At 40.0% G+C, this 16,892-nt stretch overlaps 1 protein-coding gene across 1 annotated transcript in view; it reads left to right on the top strand.

Moving 5' to 3' along the window:
• The window catches only part of PRKG1 (protein kinase cGMP-dependent 1), an 847,569-nt gene that overhangs the window by 737,433 nt on the left and 93,244 nt on the right, over positions 1–16,892 (top strand). The window lies entirely within an intron of this gene.

Below are 16,892 nucleotides of genomic sequence, written 5' to 3'. Positions count from 1 at the left end.
TTATAGCACTTGCAACGAAATACAGTAACATGTGTTGGGCAAGAAAAAAGCCGCGTGATCAATGACCTTGCTTTGTTGGAGAGTCCAGCTGGCCATTCTTATAAGAACATTTATAGTCATGAATAATAAATAATGTTATGAATAATGATTTGTAATCCATGAATTATGAATTGAATCATTATCATTAAATATTGATTCATAATTGTGAACAGTGTTTCCATTCTTGTATTTCTTGAAAGGGTTTTGAAGCTAACCATGTGATTGTCCGTACTCCTGCTGACCTTGACATACAGGGAATGGTCAGTCAGCATAGCTATAATAGTTTATGTAGTACCAAAATCCCCTACGAGAGGGAGGGAGGGAGGGAGGGAGAGAGAGAGAGAGAGAGAGAGAGAGAGAGATATGATATCAATATAGATATAGATATAGATAAATACACCCACCCACACTGGTTACAATGCAGTATTGCTGGCTACTTCTGCTGACTGCCAGCTGCCTGCAATTTTGCAGTTCAAATCTCACTAGGCTCAAGGTTGACTCAGCTTTCCATCTTTTCAAGGTGGGTAAAATGAGGACCCAAATTGTTGGGGGCAATGTGCTAACTCTGTAAAACTGCTTAGAGAGAGAGCTGTAAAGCACTGTGAAGTGGTATATAAGTCTAAGTGCTATAATGCTATATTGATATCAATATAGATATAGATATAGATATAGATATAGATATAGATATAGATATAGATAGATACACCCACCCACACTGGTTACCATGCAGTATTGCTGGCTACTTCTGCTGACTGCCGGCTGCCTGCAATTTGGCAGTTCAAATCTCACCAGGCTCAAGGTTGACTCAGCCTTCCGTCCTTCCGAGGTGGGTAAAATGACGAGCCTGATTGTTGGGGGCAATAGGCTGACTGTCAGTCTCTGCTTTGCTGCTGCTTCGGCTGCCATTGAAATGGGATGGGGGGCATGGTATTTGGGAGGGATTTACTACTTGTGCTGGAGGAAGATTCTGGAGTTTCTGCTGCCTGTCTTACTGCGCATGCGGAGGAAGTTTCCCGCCAAGGCTAACGGCACCGACATTCCATCTGGGTGATGCCTTTCGAAGTTATCTCACACCTGGCACTTGGGAGAATTATGATTGGACTGTAACTGGGATGCCAAGGGGTGGGGAATGGGTTATTCTATGTATCATTTGCTTTCGCGCCTAAATAATCAGTCTTCGCTTTGCTACGCTTCTGATCATTTATAATTAGTAAAAGTACACTTGATTTCTATCAATGGAGTCTCGTGGTCTTCCTTTCCTAATTATTCAATGGAGGAGTGCTGACACTGACTCTGTAAACTGCTAAGAGAGAGCTGTAAAGCACAGTATACAAATGCTATTGCTAATATAGGGTCGCACAGACACGTGGATGCATGCAAACATCCTAGTCTCCTCTTCCTCTTATTCAAAGCCATGGTGATGTATTTTGGCTTTTCCAAAATCAGACCTATTGGATAAGGCAAAGCTGGCCAGCCATTAAAGACACAGAGCATGTCAGCTGAAGAACTTGCATCCCAGGTTCGAGACCTGAGCTCTGCACAACAGGATGAGCTCTGACTACTTGGCCCAGGTCCTGCCCGCCTAGCAGTTTGAAAGCATACAAATGCAAGTAGATTAATAAGTACCAGTTCAGTGGGAAGGTAACAACACTCCAGACAGGTGTGGGCTTCAAAATTTTTAGCAAGGGGTTCTCTGCCGGGTTGCTGGGTGTGCGTAGCCTTGATGGACATGACCTAGTCTCCCTCCTGCACCATGGCGGAGTGGGGGTTGCCCTCCCCGGGCTCCAGAGGCTTTCCTTGAGCCTCTGGGAGGGCGAAAACAGCCTCCCTAGGCTCTGTAGCCAGAAACAAGCCCATTTCTGGCCTTTCCAAATTTCTGGTAGACCTGTTTTTCACCCTCCCCATGCCTCCACATGCACTCTGCACCTACCTGCATCCAAAATGGGCCATGTGGAGCAGTGGTGGGTTTCAAAATTTTTTGGAACTTACTCTGTGGGTGTGACTTTCTTTGTGGGAGTGGCTTGCTGGCCATGTGACTTGGTGGGAGTGGCTTGCAGGCCATGTGTTTTTTTCTCTCTCTCTCTCTTTCCTTCCTTTTGTCTCTCTGTCCCTTTTTTCTTTTTTTCTTTCATCTCTCTCTCACTCTTTTTCTTTCTTTTTTCTTTATTTATTTATTTATTTCTTCCTTTCTTTCTCTTTCTCTCTCTCTCTCTTTCCTTCCTTTTGTCTCTCTGTCCCTTTTTTCTTTTTTTCTTTCATCTCTCTCTCTCACTATTTTTCTTTCTTTTGTCTTTATTTATTTATTTCTTCCTTTCTTTCTCTTTCTCTCTCTTTCTGTGTGTCTGTCTGTCTATCTCTGTGTGTGTGTATGTGTATGTGTCTGTGTGTGGCAGTGGTGGGTTTCAAAAAATTTCGGGACCTCTTCTGTAGGTGTGGCCTGCTTTCCGGGTCCACTGGTGGAACCTCTTCTAACCGGTTCGGTAGATTTGACGAACCGGTTCTATCGAATAGGTGCGAACTGGTAGGAACCCACCTCTGATGTGGAGACTCCTGAGAGGGAAGGGATGGGCAGGGCCAACCAGTAATGGGATTTCGGGGTTCTCTGAACTGCACAGAATCTTAGCTAGAGTTTCTCCCGAACCCCTGTAAACTGCCAGAAGCCCACCCCTGATCCCGTGTATCTTTGCCATATGACCATGCTGGCCACATGACTAAAGAAATGGGGAAAGCAAACACACAAATTTGGCCAGCTCACTTTCCATTATCATGAGAGAGGCTATGAGGCTTTGAGAACATGGAGCTGCAGAACCTCTTTACAAATGGCACAAAATCTTCATACGGACGTGCTCTCGATCTACCCAGGTTCATTCCAAGCTCCTCGTGTTAGAAAAGAGAGCTCCATACTCCATACTCCATACTACAACTGCCATGTTTCATTTCATAAGATGTTTCATTTTAGTGCTTCCTTCTTATTTCCCTGCAATGTTCTTGGTGCTGAAAAATAACATACGGGTTTCTAAAATCCTGACTGATTTTATTGATTACTATGTTTCTATTCAGTCTTCAGAATAATATTCTTACCCTTAATTCCCCTGTTTGAATATCGGATTTCAAATGTATCCTTTCCAGTGATTTGAAAGGATATGATATTTTAAGAATATTGCTTACAGGAAATTATACTGTATATTGCATATTATTTATTTATTAGTTAAGAGTAGGCCATTTTCAGCAAAGTACTTAGTAAAGCACATACTAATGCTTTCTCAAGACTAATGGGAATTATATGCAAACATTTAATGGTACAATATATTTCCTGGAGTCACTATTTGTTAAGTGTAATCAGAGACAAATTGGCTGTCTGCAGTTTCTATCAGTTCTTTAAAATTCTTTCATCTTGGTTGTTGAAATAAACAGTCCTCAGAATTATTGTTATCATTATTACATTAATTATTGCCACCCATTTCAGTAGATTCTGGGTGGCTTATAAATACCAAACAATGAAAACGGCTAATATATCTGTCAACATATTCGTGAAAATTCTTTGTGTCACCAATTTATATCATAAGATTTTTTTATTATAAAAAGGGTTTTATTTTTTCAGTTTCATAACAAATAAACACATGTATACTGTTACACAACCAACATTATTTTATATTATTAAATATTTACATCAATTCATCTTATCATCACCCCCCAAAAACGATTATTGCCTCTTCTGCTCTCCATACACCATATTTGTACCCTATCCATCACTTTCTTCTCCCTCTCTTCTCTTTCTCCCTACCTCCCATCCTTCTCTATTGCCCCTTCCTCTCCTCTCTCCCCTTTCCACTCCTTCTTTCTCTCCCACTCTTCTCCCCCTCCCCCGCCCTCTCTCCTAACCCTGCATTCTTCCCTTATCTCTCTCCTCTCTTCTACACTCTTCATCTCATTTACTTGGTGTATTCCAGCCTCTGAACAAGCTCCATTTTATGTTGATGGTATTTATAATTTCATTTCAATAAACATCTTTAATTTTAAAATATATCCTCCTTTTTTGAAAGAAAAAAAGCATATAGTAATTATGTTTTTAAACCCACCCACACCCACCCCCCAACTTATTTTTGGCTGGAACGTGGAACTAGTTACAATTCCCAGCTATTCTCATCATAATATTGTATAGTTATACATCATTATACGTCCCAAATTTTTAGTTCTGTCTTTATAATCTCAATAATTTTCCATTATAAGTATGTTTCATGTTCCCCCTCCATTTTTCCATATCTTAACTTAGCTTGCATTTAATTGTCTTTAAATAACAATCCTTGCTGTTCAATGTTCATTACAATTCCATTGATCTGCTATGTAAAATAACAAGCAATACACACCTCACTTTGTTTCTTCTTAAGAATTCTATATTCATCCATATTTCATATATTTAACCTATATTTAATTGTCTTTCTATTATCATATTCAATCAATTAGCAACTCAGTTTAATTATCATGTAAAAGAGTAAATCACATACCTCTACTTTATATTTTCCACATAACAGCTTCTAAATATATTTCTTCCTAGTAAGTCTTTTATCCCAAATTCTAAACTGCTTTTTGTCTTCATGTTCTTAAAAATTCTGTATGTGTCCATTTTTATGTATTTTAACCTTTATTTAATTATCTTCCCATTATCATGTTCAGTCAGTTAACAACTCAGTTTAATTATCATGTAAAGGAATAAATCATGTACCTAAACTTTATATTCTCCACATAACAGTTTTTAAATATCTGATTTTTTCCTACTCTGATTTTTTTTCCCGTCCCAATTCTCTGTTCCTGTCTCTTCCCTTTTCTTTGTTAGGACATGTTCACCCTTTTCAATTTTCCCCAAAGCCACGGTCAAACCCAGTGAAATCTTTTGTCTGCTTTTTATTTTCCACCATTTCTACTGTTTCATTACCCTCCTCTTCTTCTTCCTTCATTTCCTGTCTCTCAGATTCTGACTTCAAAATTCTATTTAAACTTAATTTTAATGAATTATGCATATTTTTTTATAATTTCACATAATTCTTCAAATTCCCACCTTTCCATAATGTCCAGTTCCAAAATTACAGTTAGCTATACAGCTAATTATAATTTAAGTTCTAGGTTTTCCAAGGTTCATATTTCACAGTTCTGATCCAACTTATATTCTGATTCATCTAAAATGAAGAGGATCTGATCCAGTTTATATTTTGATTCAGCTTAAATGGAGAGGAAGAGAAGGGGGAGACATCTTGATCACTTTGCTTTCTTTATTCTTTGTTCTTCCTTCTGGCAAATGGCTCCGAATTCTTTCAGCTCGATGGTTTCCAGCAATGCAGCTTAATATTTTTAAATCCAATTTTAAATCCAGACTAGTGCTTTTTCTTGATTTTTTTTCCTTGTTACATTCCACCTCTAATTGATTAGAGTTGCTTGAAATATATTAATGAGAACAAACCCAAACAAAGCAAGTCTCCTTGGTATGCTTTTAAGTTTCATTTCTCCTCCCCTCCATATCATAAGATATTTTGAGCACCAACCTTTGACCTTACAATGCTTATAAGTAAGCTACTCGTGGTCCAGTAATATCTGGACTAACATATCTAGGGATATTGTCAGTTAGTAATACTATAGGATTTAATTAGAATCTTGACAACTTAGCAACAGAACATGAAAGCTATCATTCAGTGGTAGAGTACATATTTTACTTTTAAGAGCTCCCAAATTCAATCCCTGTGGAATGGTTGCCGATTATAAACTCAGAGCTGTTGAGTAGAGGAACTACTAGTAGACTTAACTCTGTATAAATCAGTTCCTGTGAGGGTTTAAAGAACAGTCTTCCATTTCATAGTTGGTTAGATACCACTGTATCAGGTTGAACTTTGAGTAGCTACATGTATCAATCTCCAGTAATAGGTACCAATAGGTATTCTCTAGCACAGGGGTGCCAAGCCCAGCAGGCCAGATCCGGCCTATGGGGTGCTTAGATCTGGTCCTTAGGACCACTCTGGAAACAGCGAAGGACTGGCCCATGTTGTTTCCACCAGTGAAAATGGAGTTTGGGAGGGCCATGCAGGGCCCTCCCAGGCTCCATTTTCGGTCATGATGGCCTCCTGCAGCCTTCTACCAGTGAAAACAGAACCCGGGGGACCCCCTCCCCCACTCCGAGCTCCATTTTCACTGGCAGATGGCTGCAGGAAATCATTGAAGTCAAAAATAGAGCTCGGGAGCCCGTTTTTGCTGGCAGATCACTTGGATCACCACAGGCGTCTCAACACGAGTGATGTCAAGCTGGTTATGGGACCCCTCCTGGCCATGCCCTCCCAGCCCCCCCCCCCCCAGGTTAAACACAACCCAGACGCAATCTTCAATGAAATCAAGTTTGACACCCCCGATCTAGCATTTTTAAACCCACCATCCAATTAATTCACCGTTTCCCCATTTTTCTACTCCTCTTCCCTTATGGAGTCTTAAGAAAAAGTTGGAAAAAAAGAAAAGAAGAAAAGACAAACACAGAAGAAAAGGGGAAAATGCAGCCCGAACGGACAAATGCGTAACAAAGAAGAGAAATGGGGAGTCTGGAAGCATTGTAGATTAACGTTTCAATATTTCATTAAATAATTTGATGATGTTTTTCTTTTTGTTCATCTGCTGGCTTCAAACACAGAGAAAGTTTTGAGCTTTTCTTTGTTGATTATGGGATTAAGGGAGCAATCAGTCTTTATTTGGTTCTAGGCTGATTGATTGGTTCTTTTTTTACTGTCCATGGTACGCTTGGTATCCGTCTCCTGACTCATAAGTCAAATCTTCTTTCTTCCTTCTCTTCTCTTTGTAATGTACAGCTTTTACAGCCATGCCTTCCAGCCATTGGGAAGACCTTTGCTTTAATTATCATGATCTCTGTTGTCATAAAAATGCCCTTATGCTTTGTGGATCTAATTTATTATTGTTTCTTCCTAAGAAAATCCTTTTGGTAAAGCATCTGCAGCACATTCTAATTCTTTATATTTTTGAGCCCAAGAAAACAGAAATATCTCCGTTTTGGTTTTTTTGGCATTGTTTAAATTAACTAACTGCGGTAATTACTTTATCTCGTTAACTTACATTTTTGCACTGTCTATATTTTACTTTTTAAGTCTTCCTTAGTTTTTGCTTTGGGTGTCATCTAGATTTTACGGATTCTTTTTCTTCTGTACGTTTCTTTCTGATATTGCATTGGCATCCTTCAGTTTCAAAAGACTATGGTATCGTGCTCTGGAAAGAGGTCAAAACTGGAGTGTCCTTTCCAGTACAAGACCTGGGTAGATTAATATGGAGGATAGACTGTTACCCAAGCAGCAAATCCCCCCTCTCCACGTCGCTGAAATAGTCCAATGGAACAGCAGAGCTGATACGATTGGCTCCAGCAGTGTCTCAAGAGTTACCAGAACATGGTTGTCACGAACTGCTTCTGGGAATCTAGCTCTGGATTTTGCCTCCAAGTTAACTCCTGAAGCCTTTTCCAGTAGTGAATATAGCCATAAGGCAGTGGAGGTTTGTGATCAGAGTTTCCTTTCTCCTAGAAGATGATTCTGCTGCTTTATCTGCCGTTGGGGCGTAGAGCCCTCTTCTGCCTTCAAAACCTTTGACTATCTACTCCTGAAATCCTGGAAAGGGACCCTTACGAGGTGCTACCAGCCGGGCCAGCTAGACTAAGGTTTTTTAAGGAGGTGTTACTTCTCCATCACTCACCCTTTGTCCTGACTAGTGACAGGCAGAGCCTGGCTTCCCAAACGTTGGGCTCAGGATGGTGGGTTTAATCGATACTGCCTTGCTTATAATATGCTCACATTAACCGTACAGGGACAATATGCAAAACTCATCAGCACTTTCTTTTGTGAGGCTATTGATAAAAATAGGATCGTCAACATGATTGCCGATGTCTGATGATAGATATGGCACAAGAAGAAGAAGAAGAAATATTATTATTTCAAAAGAATAATTAGATGTTCCTGTACATTCATTACTTCTAAGTCTTTCTAGAATGGGCTACATTTATCAATAAAACAACGCTAAACATCCTTATTTTTTCTTGCACTTTCATAAGCCATCCTATGTTAACTATTTGATCTCTCATCCCTTTGTCTTTTCTGGAAATTCCTATATCTTTGGCATTTTTCTCTCTCCATTCTCTCTATTATTATTATTATTGTTGTTGTTGTTGTTGTTGTTGTTGTACAATTGTATCACAGCGGCCAGTTGTTTCGCCGGATTTGGCATTGGTTACTAGTCGGGCCCCACCCAGGGGCCTAGGACGTCGTAACGTATTTTCGTAATATGCGTGCGGATCCAAGCAGTGCGGCTTTTTGCATTTGACTGATGGTGATTTTGTCAATTTTTAACTGTTTTAAATGTAATTCCAGTGCTTTTGGAATAGCACCCAGTGTGCCAATTACCACTGGAATTACCACTGCTGGTTTGTGCCATAGTCATTGAATTTCGATTTTTAAGTCCTGGTATTTTGCGATTTTTTCATGTTCCTTCTCGGCGACCCTGCTATCACCTGGTATTGCGATGTCTATGATTGTGACCTTATTTTTCTCAACCAGTGTGATGTCTGGTGTATTATGCGCCAGTATTTTGTCGGTTTGTATACGGAAATCCCACAAGATCTTGACCATCTGATTTTCAGTGACTTTTTCAGGCTGATGTTCCCACCAGTTTGTTGCTGTTTTAATATTATAATTTTTGCACAAATTCCAATGGATCATTTGTGCTACTGAATTGTGCCGCAATTTATAATCAGTCTGCACGATTCTTTTACAGCAGCTGAGTATGTGACCAACAGTTTCATCAACTTCTTTGCAAAGTCTGCATTTGGCATCATCAGAGGATTTTTCGATTTTGGCATTATTATTATTATTATTATTATTATTATTATTATTATTATTATTATTATTGTTGTTGTTGTTGTTTATTAAATTTATATGCCGTCCAATCCCAAAGGACTCCGGGCGGCTTTCAAAAGAAGAAAGAAAAGAAGGAAAAGAAAATAAGAAAAGGATAGTTTAAAATTCACAAAACACACATTCATTCTAATTGGGGCTGGACCTTAACATAAGGTCAACAGCCCCAGGCCTGCCAGAACAGCCAGGTTTTAACAGCTTTCCTGAAGGCCATGAGAGTGGGAAAGGTCCGGATCTCTGGGGGTAGCTGATTCCAAAGGGTCGGAGCAGCCACAGAGACGACCCTCCTCCGGGGGCCCACCAGCCGACACTGACTGGCTGACGGCATCCGAAAGAGGCCCAATCTGTGGGATCTTACCAGCCGTTGGGAGGTATGTGGCAGTAGGCGGTCTCGTTATTCTTGTAAGATCTTAAGAAAAACCTTCCTTGCATGAGGAATGGTATGGTAATTGGATATAGTCTGTTATATCTTTATATTTTATATATTCCTTCATTGTTATAGGCATATACACCAATCTTTTCCAGTTTCTAGAACATACACCTTTGATTTAGAGCAACTTCTCAAGACATCCAATCATTGTTGTGCCAAAATGAAAATAATGAGGATTAGCTTTATATCTTTTTAGCGATGGCTGACTGATGTTACAAAGATGTTATTAGTCAATACTGCCATGATGAAAATGGATACAGTCTTGTTGACAGAGCCATTAACATTTTAACTAATATTTTAATATGTCAGTCACTTTTTTATCCCCTTGTATGTATTTCAGTATAGTTTTTTTTAATCTAATTTGGATCTAATTTATCAATTTCTTATGCATTAAATACATTTGATAGTAGTTCTCCACAGTAGAACTATTTTTTTTTAAATGGAGAGAGTTATAGATAGCTAGATGATTGGATGGATGGATAGCGAATGGATGATGGGTGGATGAATAGACAGATAGCGTCAGGTGCCTCCGTTTAATAATCAATAAAGAAACCACTCAACTCCATGTTTCAGAATTAAGTGTACTTTTACTAATTACAAACGATGAGAAGCAAAGCAAAGCTGAGTCTGAGTAAAAAAGCGCGAAAGCAATAGATATCATGTATGATTCAATCCCCTCCCCTGGCACCCCAGTTCATAGTCCAAAAATAATTCACCCAACCATCAGGTGGGAGATGTCTTCAAAAATCACCATCAGGTTGGAATGCTGGACAGTTGGCCTTGGCGGGAAACTCCCTTCTTCCACATGCGCAGAGAGATGGTCAGAATACTCCTACTAACCGTGGCACGACAAAACCGCACTCGACTAAGCCGTGCCCGATTAAACCGCATCGCTGATGTCATCAACAGGGCGACAACAGCGAGCGTGAAATAGCGCTTTGAAAGCAAGCCAATTCAACTTAAGGTAAGGGTTAGCTTTAGGGTTAGCTTTAGGGTTAGGTTAAGGGTTAGGGTTAGGTTTAGGGTTAGGTTAAGGGTTAGGGTTAGGTTTAGGGTTAAGTTAAGGGTTAGGATTAGGTTTAGGGTTAGGTTAAGGTTTAGGGTTAGGTTTAGGATTAGGTTTAGGGGGGTTAGGTTTAGGTTTAGGGGTTAATTTTAGGTTTAGTGTTTACAGCGTGCTTCTGTCTCCGCACTGTTGTCGCCCTGTTGATGACATCAGCTACGCGGTTTCACCGAGTGCGCTTTAGTCGAACGCGGTTTTGTGGTGGAACCCCTACTAACAATCCTCCAGTACATAATGATTCCCCTCCCAAATACCATGCCCCCCTTCCCCGTTTCAATGGCAGCCGAAACGCAGAGGCAGACAGATAGAAGGACAGACAGAGCAAAAACATGTAGAGAATTATTTTCAAGCCATTTATCAGCAGTGGCTATATAGTTATAGCCAGTCTACTGGCTATATAGTTTCCAGTGAGTCTACTGGGAAACACAAGCTATGTATGTTATTTTCTGCGTCACATCAGAAGAAGACAAGAGAATTTAAGCTGGAGTTGTTGCCAATCTTCTGAATTGCTCAACAACTCACTTTCCCATAATGTTGGATATTTTTTTCCCCTCTCCAGTCTCTAATGTCATATAGCTCATTTTTAAACTCAAACTTCAGCTTGTTGGCTTCTCCCCACACACTTAATTTGGTCCTGTGCTGTTCAGCTTTTCAAGAGTTATGTTGCTGATGCACTAGAAGGACAGATAGTTCCAAATCCCTTGACATATTTGAAAAGCGTGGCTTCTGAAATTCTTCCCAGCTTTGTTGCCAGCAGGAGTTATAGGAAGTATCTCTGGGCTTGTGTGTATTCACATGTGTGTGTGTGTGTGTGTGTGTGTGTGTGTGTGTCTGTGTGTAAGAAATGAAGAATGGGTGTTCTCCATACGCTCTGTTCTTGGTGAGGGAGAAGAACGGAAGGGAGTTTAGACTGAACAACAGGGAAATCTTGTTTTTCTTAAAAGATGTCTTAGGAGGATTCCCCCCCCTCAGAAATGCACTGATGGATCTGGCCAATCTTTTAACTCCACCTTCTTTTGTAAGCTGCTGATGCTATACCAAATTTGGTCCCATTCTGTTCAAGACAAGATACAATCTCAATCCCCTTTAGATAGCAATTTCTCCCCTACACACCAGGGGTGGGTTTCAACCGGTTCGTGGCGGTTCCTGCGAACTGGTTGGTCGCCGAACCCGGAAGTAAGTAACTTCCGGGAACGGCGAAGGGCGCACCCGCCCACCCGTGGTCCTTACCTGGTTTTGATGAGTTCTGCGCTTCCACGCATGCGCAGGACACATACAGCGGCTGCGCGATCGTCCAGGAGCAGCTGGAGCGTCACGCAGACGCTAGTACGCATGCGTGCACCGCGCACGAGGACGCCGCCGGCCCCGTTCCAACCGAACCAGTTGGAACGGGGCGAGAAACCCACTCCTGCTACACACCCACCCCCAATATTCAGTGAGGTTAGAAAGAATAATAGGAATGTTTGCTCTAGAATAGTGCCTGCTAAAGTATTGCGGAAGGCTTCCTACTAAACATTTCTCTAAAGAGAGTTGGTAATTTCCATGCGAGCCTGTATCATAAAAATTGGATTGTTCACTTGGATGCACTTTTTGGAAAGAGCAATGAGTCAGACAAACATGCAGTAAACAGCACATAATGAGCACTTTGTGATAAAGAGGACTGTCAACAGCCTTAAGGAGTGAACCAGAGAATCAGAGTTGAGGGCACAAGCCAGGAGTTGGAGCCAGGTCAGAAACTTTGGGGTCAAAACTGTCAGGAAATGCTTAAATTAGCATTAAGGAATGCAAAAAACAATAACTATTCCTCTCCTACCACCACCATACACAGGCATGAACTCCATTGCTGAGCCAAGACAAATTGCTCCATGAGATCCCAGCTCAGAAAGGATAACTTTTACTACTCCTTCTATCCAGGAGGCATAATGGCCAATCATTATGAGCCGAGGTGGTGCAGTGGTTAGGGTGCAGTACTGCAGGCCACTTCAGCTGACTGTTATCTGCAGTTCAGCGGTTCTAATCTCACCGGCTCAAGGTTGACTCAGCCTTCCATCCTTCTGAGGTGGGTGAAATGAGGACCCGGATTGTTGTTGGAGGCGATACGCTGACTCTGTAAACTGCTTAGAGAGGGCTGAAAGCCCTACGAAGCGGTATATGTCTAACTGCTATTGCTATTGTGTTTGGTCCAATGTAGTTAAATATCAGTGCCTGGAGGATAAGCTATCCCTGTGGGGTGTCTTGGTATGCTATGCAAATTATCTGACTAGCTTATTTAACAGAGTAACTGAGTTGGAAGGGACTTTGGAGATATTCAAGTCCAACTTCCTGCTCAGGTAGGGAACCCATATACCATTTCAGACAAATGGTTGTGCAATCTCTTCTTAAAACCATCCAGTGTTGGAGCATTCACAACTTGTGGAGGCAATTTGTTCCAGTGATTAATTGTTCCAAGAGTCAGAAAATTTCTTCTTAGTTCTAGGGGTGTGATGGCAAACCTATGGCACGCGTGCCACAAGTGGGACGCAGAACCCTCTCTGCGGGCACACAAGCCGTCGCCCCAACTCAGCTCCGCCGTACATGCGCCTGGACCTCCCACCAGCCAGCTAGTTTTCGGGTCTCTGCTGCACATGCATGGGGGGTTGGGTGCATGGAGAAGTTGCGTGTGCAAACGTGGGAGTCATGTGTGCATGCGTGGGGCACATACAGGGATTCATGTGCACTTGTGTGAGGTGGGGTGCACATGCATGTGCAGGGGGTGGGGGCATACAGAGCGTGCATTGCATTATGGGTGTGCGCACACTGTCACTTTCGGCACACAATGACAAAAAGGTTAGCCGTCATGGTTCTAGGTGCTTTTCTCCTTGATTAGTTTCCATCCACTGCTTCTGGTCCTGCTTCAGGCGTTTTGGAGCATATTCCCTCTCCTTTGTGGTAGCCCCTTAGATATTGGAAGACTGCTATCATGTCACCCCCTAGTCCTTCTTTTCATTAAACTAGACATACCCAGTTCCTGCAACCGTTCTTCATATGTTTTAGCCTCCAGTCCCCTAATCATCTTCGTTGCTTTTCTCTATACTCTTTCTAGAGTCTCAACATCTTGTTTCCATTGCTAGCCATATAAATTGGGAGTTAGTTGCAATAAGAGCTATGGTGGCACAGTGGTTAGAATACAGTACTGCAGACTACCTCCATTGCCAGGAGTTTGATTCTGAGCAGCTCAAGGTTGACTCGGGCTTCCATTCTTCCGAGATCAGTAAAAAGAAGACCCAGATTGTTGGCTCAGGACCCAGGCAATATGCTGATTTTGAAAAACCATTTAGAGAGGACTGTAAAGCACTGTGATACAGCATATAAGTCTAAGTGCTATTGCTATTACATTTTTCTTCTGAGTAATAGAGTACTGGGTTCAAAATCATAATCTCTTCCAAAATTATTTTGGAAGCCAACATCCTGAAATAGAAAACTACCTCTATAACCTATTGCCACAAAGCCATCAGCAATCATTTTCAATTTGTGGGTATTTTTACTTTTCTCTGTACCTTAAGACTGGACTTTTCTAGCTCTTACTCCTGTCATTTCCTCATTTCTTCTTCATGTGGAAAAAATATGAAAATTGAAAACTAATCATCTGCTGATAATTAGAAGCATCCTATTTTAGCTAGCAATATTAGCAACTAACTGTTCAATTTACCCGTTAAAGCTAATTTTGTCAGATACGCATCTATTCGTTTTCATTCCTTCTTTGTAATATACTATTAATTCATTTGCCATAGGCCAGTGTTTCCCAAAGTGTGGTACGCGTACCCCCAGGGGTACGTGAAGAGTTTGGTGGGGGTACACGTTGCACCGGAGTTTGGCATCTCAGATTAATATTAACAACCAGGGAACCAAATTATGATGATCTGTCATCTCAACGTAAACAATTTCATCCTTCTCATTGAATCAAATAAATGTTCTTTATAATATAACTATGCGTATGTACCAAAAAAATAAAATATAAATATATTTTGATTTTTATTAAAGCATATGTTTTTTATGAGGGGTACTCAGCGTTACGAAAATTATAGAAGGGGTACACATATGTCAAAAGTTTGGGAAACACTGCCATAGGCTAAATAAATAGTTATGAACATTTTATCATTACGTTGATCAATGAATGGAAACTGATCTTGATATTTTGAAGATTCAAGACATACTTTCATGCTTTAATAAATGTTTACATGCACAAGTCCAGCTGAGACTCGGTTTCATTGTTTTTCAGCCATTCACTCAGTTATTCATATGGAATTAACTATTTATTCAGGCTTGTGCAGAAGAGTCACATGCACGTAGTAAACCAGTAGTAAAAAAAAATTCAAACCCACCACTGATATACAGGTGATTAGTAACAGAACTAAGAGAAAGCCTCCTGATGGGACATTGTGTCACCTAAAGTATTCATATTGAATTACGAGTGTGCAAATCATTAGTCCTAAAATATTTTTACTGATGCTTTTAGCCTCTTAATAACTGATTGGGCCTGAAAGCAAGTTTCTCATAGAGACTTATTTAACTAGATTTATGGAAAAGGGATTAAGTGAGAGAATTTGGACAAGTGGTACCTTTGCTTCAGTGTTAAAAGTATACCTTTATTCCCTTGTTAATAATTTTTTTGCTAGACAGGGGCAATTGCTATCCATCCTGTTGATATTGAAAGGATACAAAGATTTTCCAAGCTTGTGAATGTTATCAAACCAATTGTTTTCCCTCCCAGTTTTTTAGAAGATTATTAAAGAGGTACCTGTATGAGCATTTCAAAGTCCTTGAAACTGCATTGACCATCTTTTGAGATCCATCTGGACATTTGAGCCAAGATAGCAATAACAATAGCCCTTTACCAACTTCAGAAGGATGGAAGGCTAAGTCAACCTTTTTGCAACATTGTTAGGTACTAATTTGCAGTTGGTGAAATGGATTGCCAAATTTACTGTAAAGTCGATGGAAATAACGACAAAGCTGGTGCAGCAGAACGTGGTAGATTTTAGGAAAGACCACTCGACGGGGTAGACGTAGGGGTGACATTGTAAAATATAATTTTAAGCATATTTAATTTGTATCTTAAATTATTGCATTCTATTCTGATTATATTTTAAATTGTATTTTATTCCATTTACATTTTAAATTGTGGTTTATTTCAATCTCGTTTTAAACTGTAGTTTTTGTCTCTGGAACTTAGTACTTTGATATGGCCCAAGGGCTAATCAATAAAGATTGATTGATTGAACTAGCCTGGCTGTTATAAGGACCATTGTGGAATGCATCTTTGTGCAGCTTTGAAAGTCATGATCCATGAATATAGTTATGGCCCTTTGGTTCTTGATCTTGCATGCATTTTTTATTCTATTGATAAGTTACATTGTGGGGAAAATGTAAGACAACTGAAACTGATAGGCCTAAGCTAATGCTTGACTTGTATTCTAATGTGAAGGTGAAGATGGATCAATAAACATCTTGATCTGACCTTATTTTGTTAAAAAGGGTGTCAGACAGAGCTACTCTCTTTAATTTCATATTAATTAATGTGTCGGTGCATAAAATGTTTTTCTCCCTAAAGGGACACATATTGATTTTTCTCAGTGATGCAGCATTTTTACTTTACAGATTTTGGCTAGATTTAATTATTATTGGGAGAAAGGAAACGCCAATCACTTATGACAAGTGAAAGTGAAAGTCTTCTGCAATGAAAGCACCAAGCATAGATGGACAATTAATGCTCAGCAAATAGAATAAGGACATATCTTATGTATTTAGGTGCCTTGTTCCAGTAATATTTATCTTAGAAATGACCTTTAATGTATTATAAAGTCTAGTCTTTATTGTCATTGTACATCCTGTATACAACGGAATTGGTTATATTGTCTTTCTCCCATGCGATGGACAGGAAATAATTTAAATGTTCTTAATCAAGTTGTAAGGGGCAGTTAATAGTCTTTATTCTCCAATTAATTCAGGGGAAAATGTTTGTGTATGGGACAAGGTTATGAGGATAAACAGTTGATGCTGTTAAAATAAAATATTATTGGAAGACAACCAAATAAAGTGCATTCTACCAATAAAGGATAATATTTGTAGCTCAGGGTTAAAATGTGGGGTCCTTGGTGCTATCTGAGGTTGGCTGTTTTCTTGCAGATGTTTCATTGCTAAAGTAGTTAACACTCTAGCAATGATGTTACCTAGTTTGGTAATGAAACATCTGCAGGAAAACAACTACTTTCAGAGAGCATCAAGGACCTCTCAAAATGCATTCTGTTCCTTAATTAGAAGAAATTAAATCTAGGAGCAGGGAAAACAAAACAATTAGTTACTTGAAGAAGATAACTGCTGAGAAACATCTCGTTCAATACTTGAAAATTTCTTTCTTTCTTTCTTTCTTTCTTTCTTT

Source organism: Thamnophis elegans, chromosome 15 (assembly GCF_009769535.1).
Source record: "Thamnophis elegans isolate rThaEle1 chromosome 15, rThaEle1.pri, whole genome shotgun sequence".
Taxonomy (NCBI): Eukaryota; Metazoa; Chordata; class Lepidosauria; order Squamata; family Colubridae; genus Thamnophis; species Thamnophis elegans.
The sequence above is the reverse complement of the archived record's forward strand: the minus strand, read 5'-3'. Positions and strand labels throughout refer to the sequence as shown.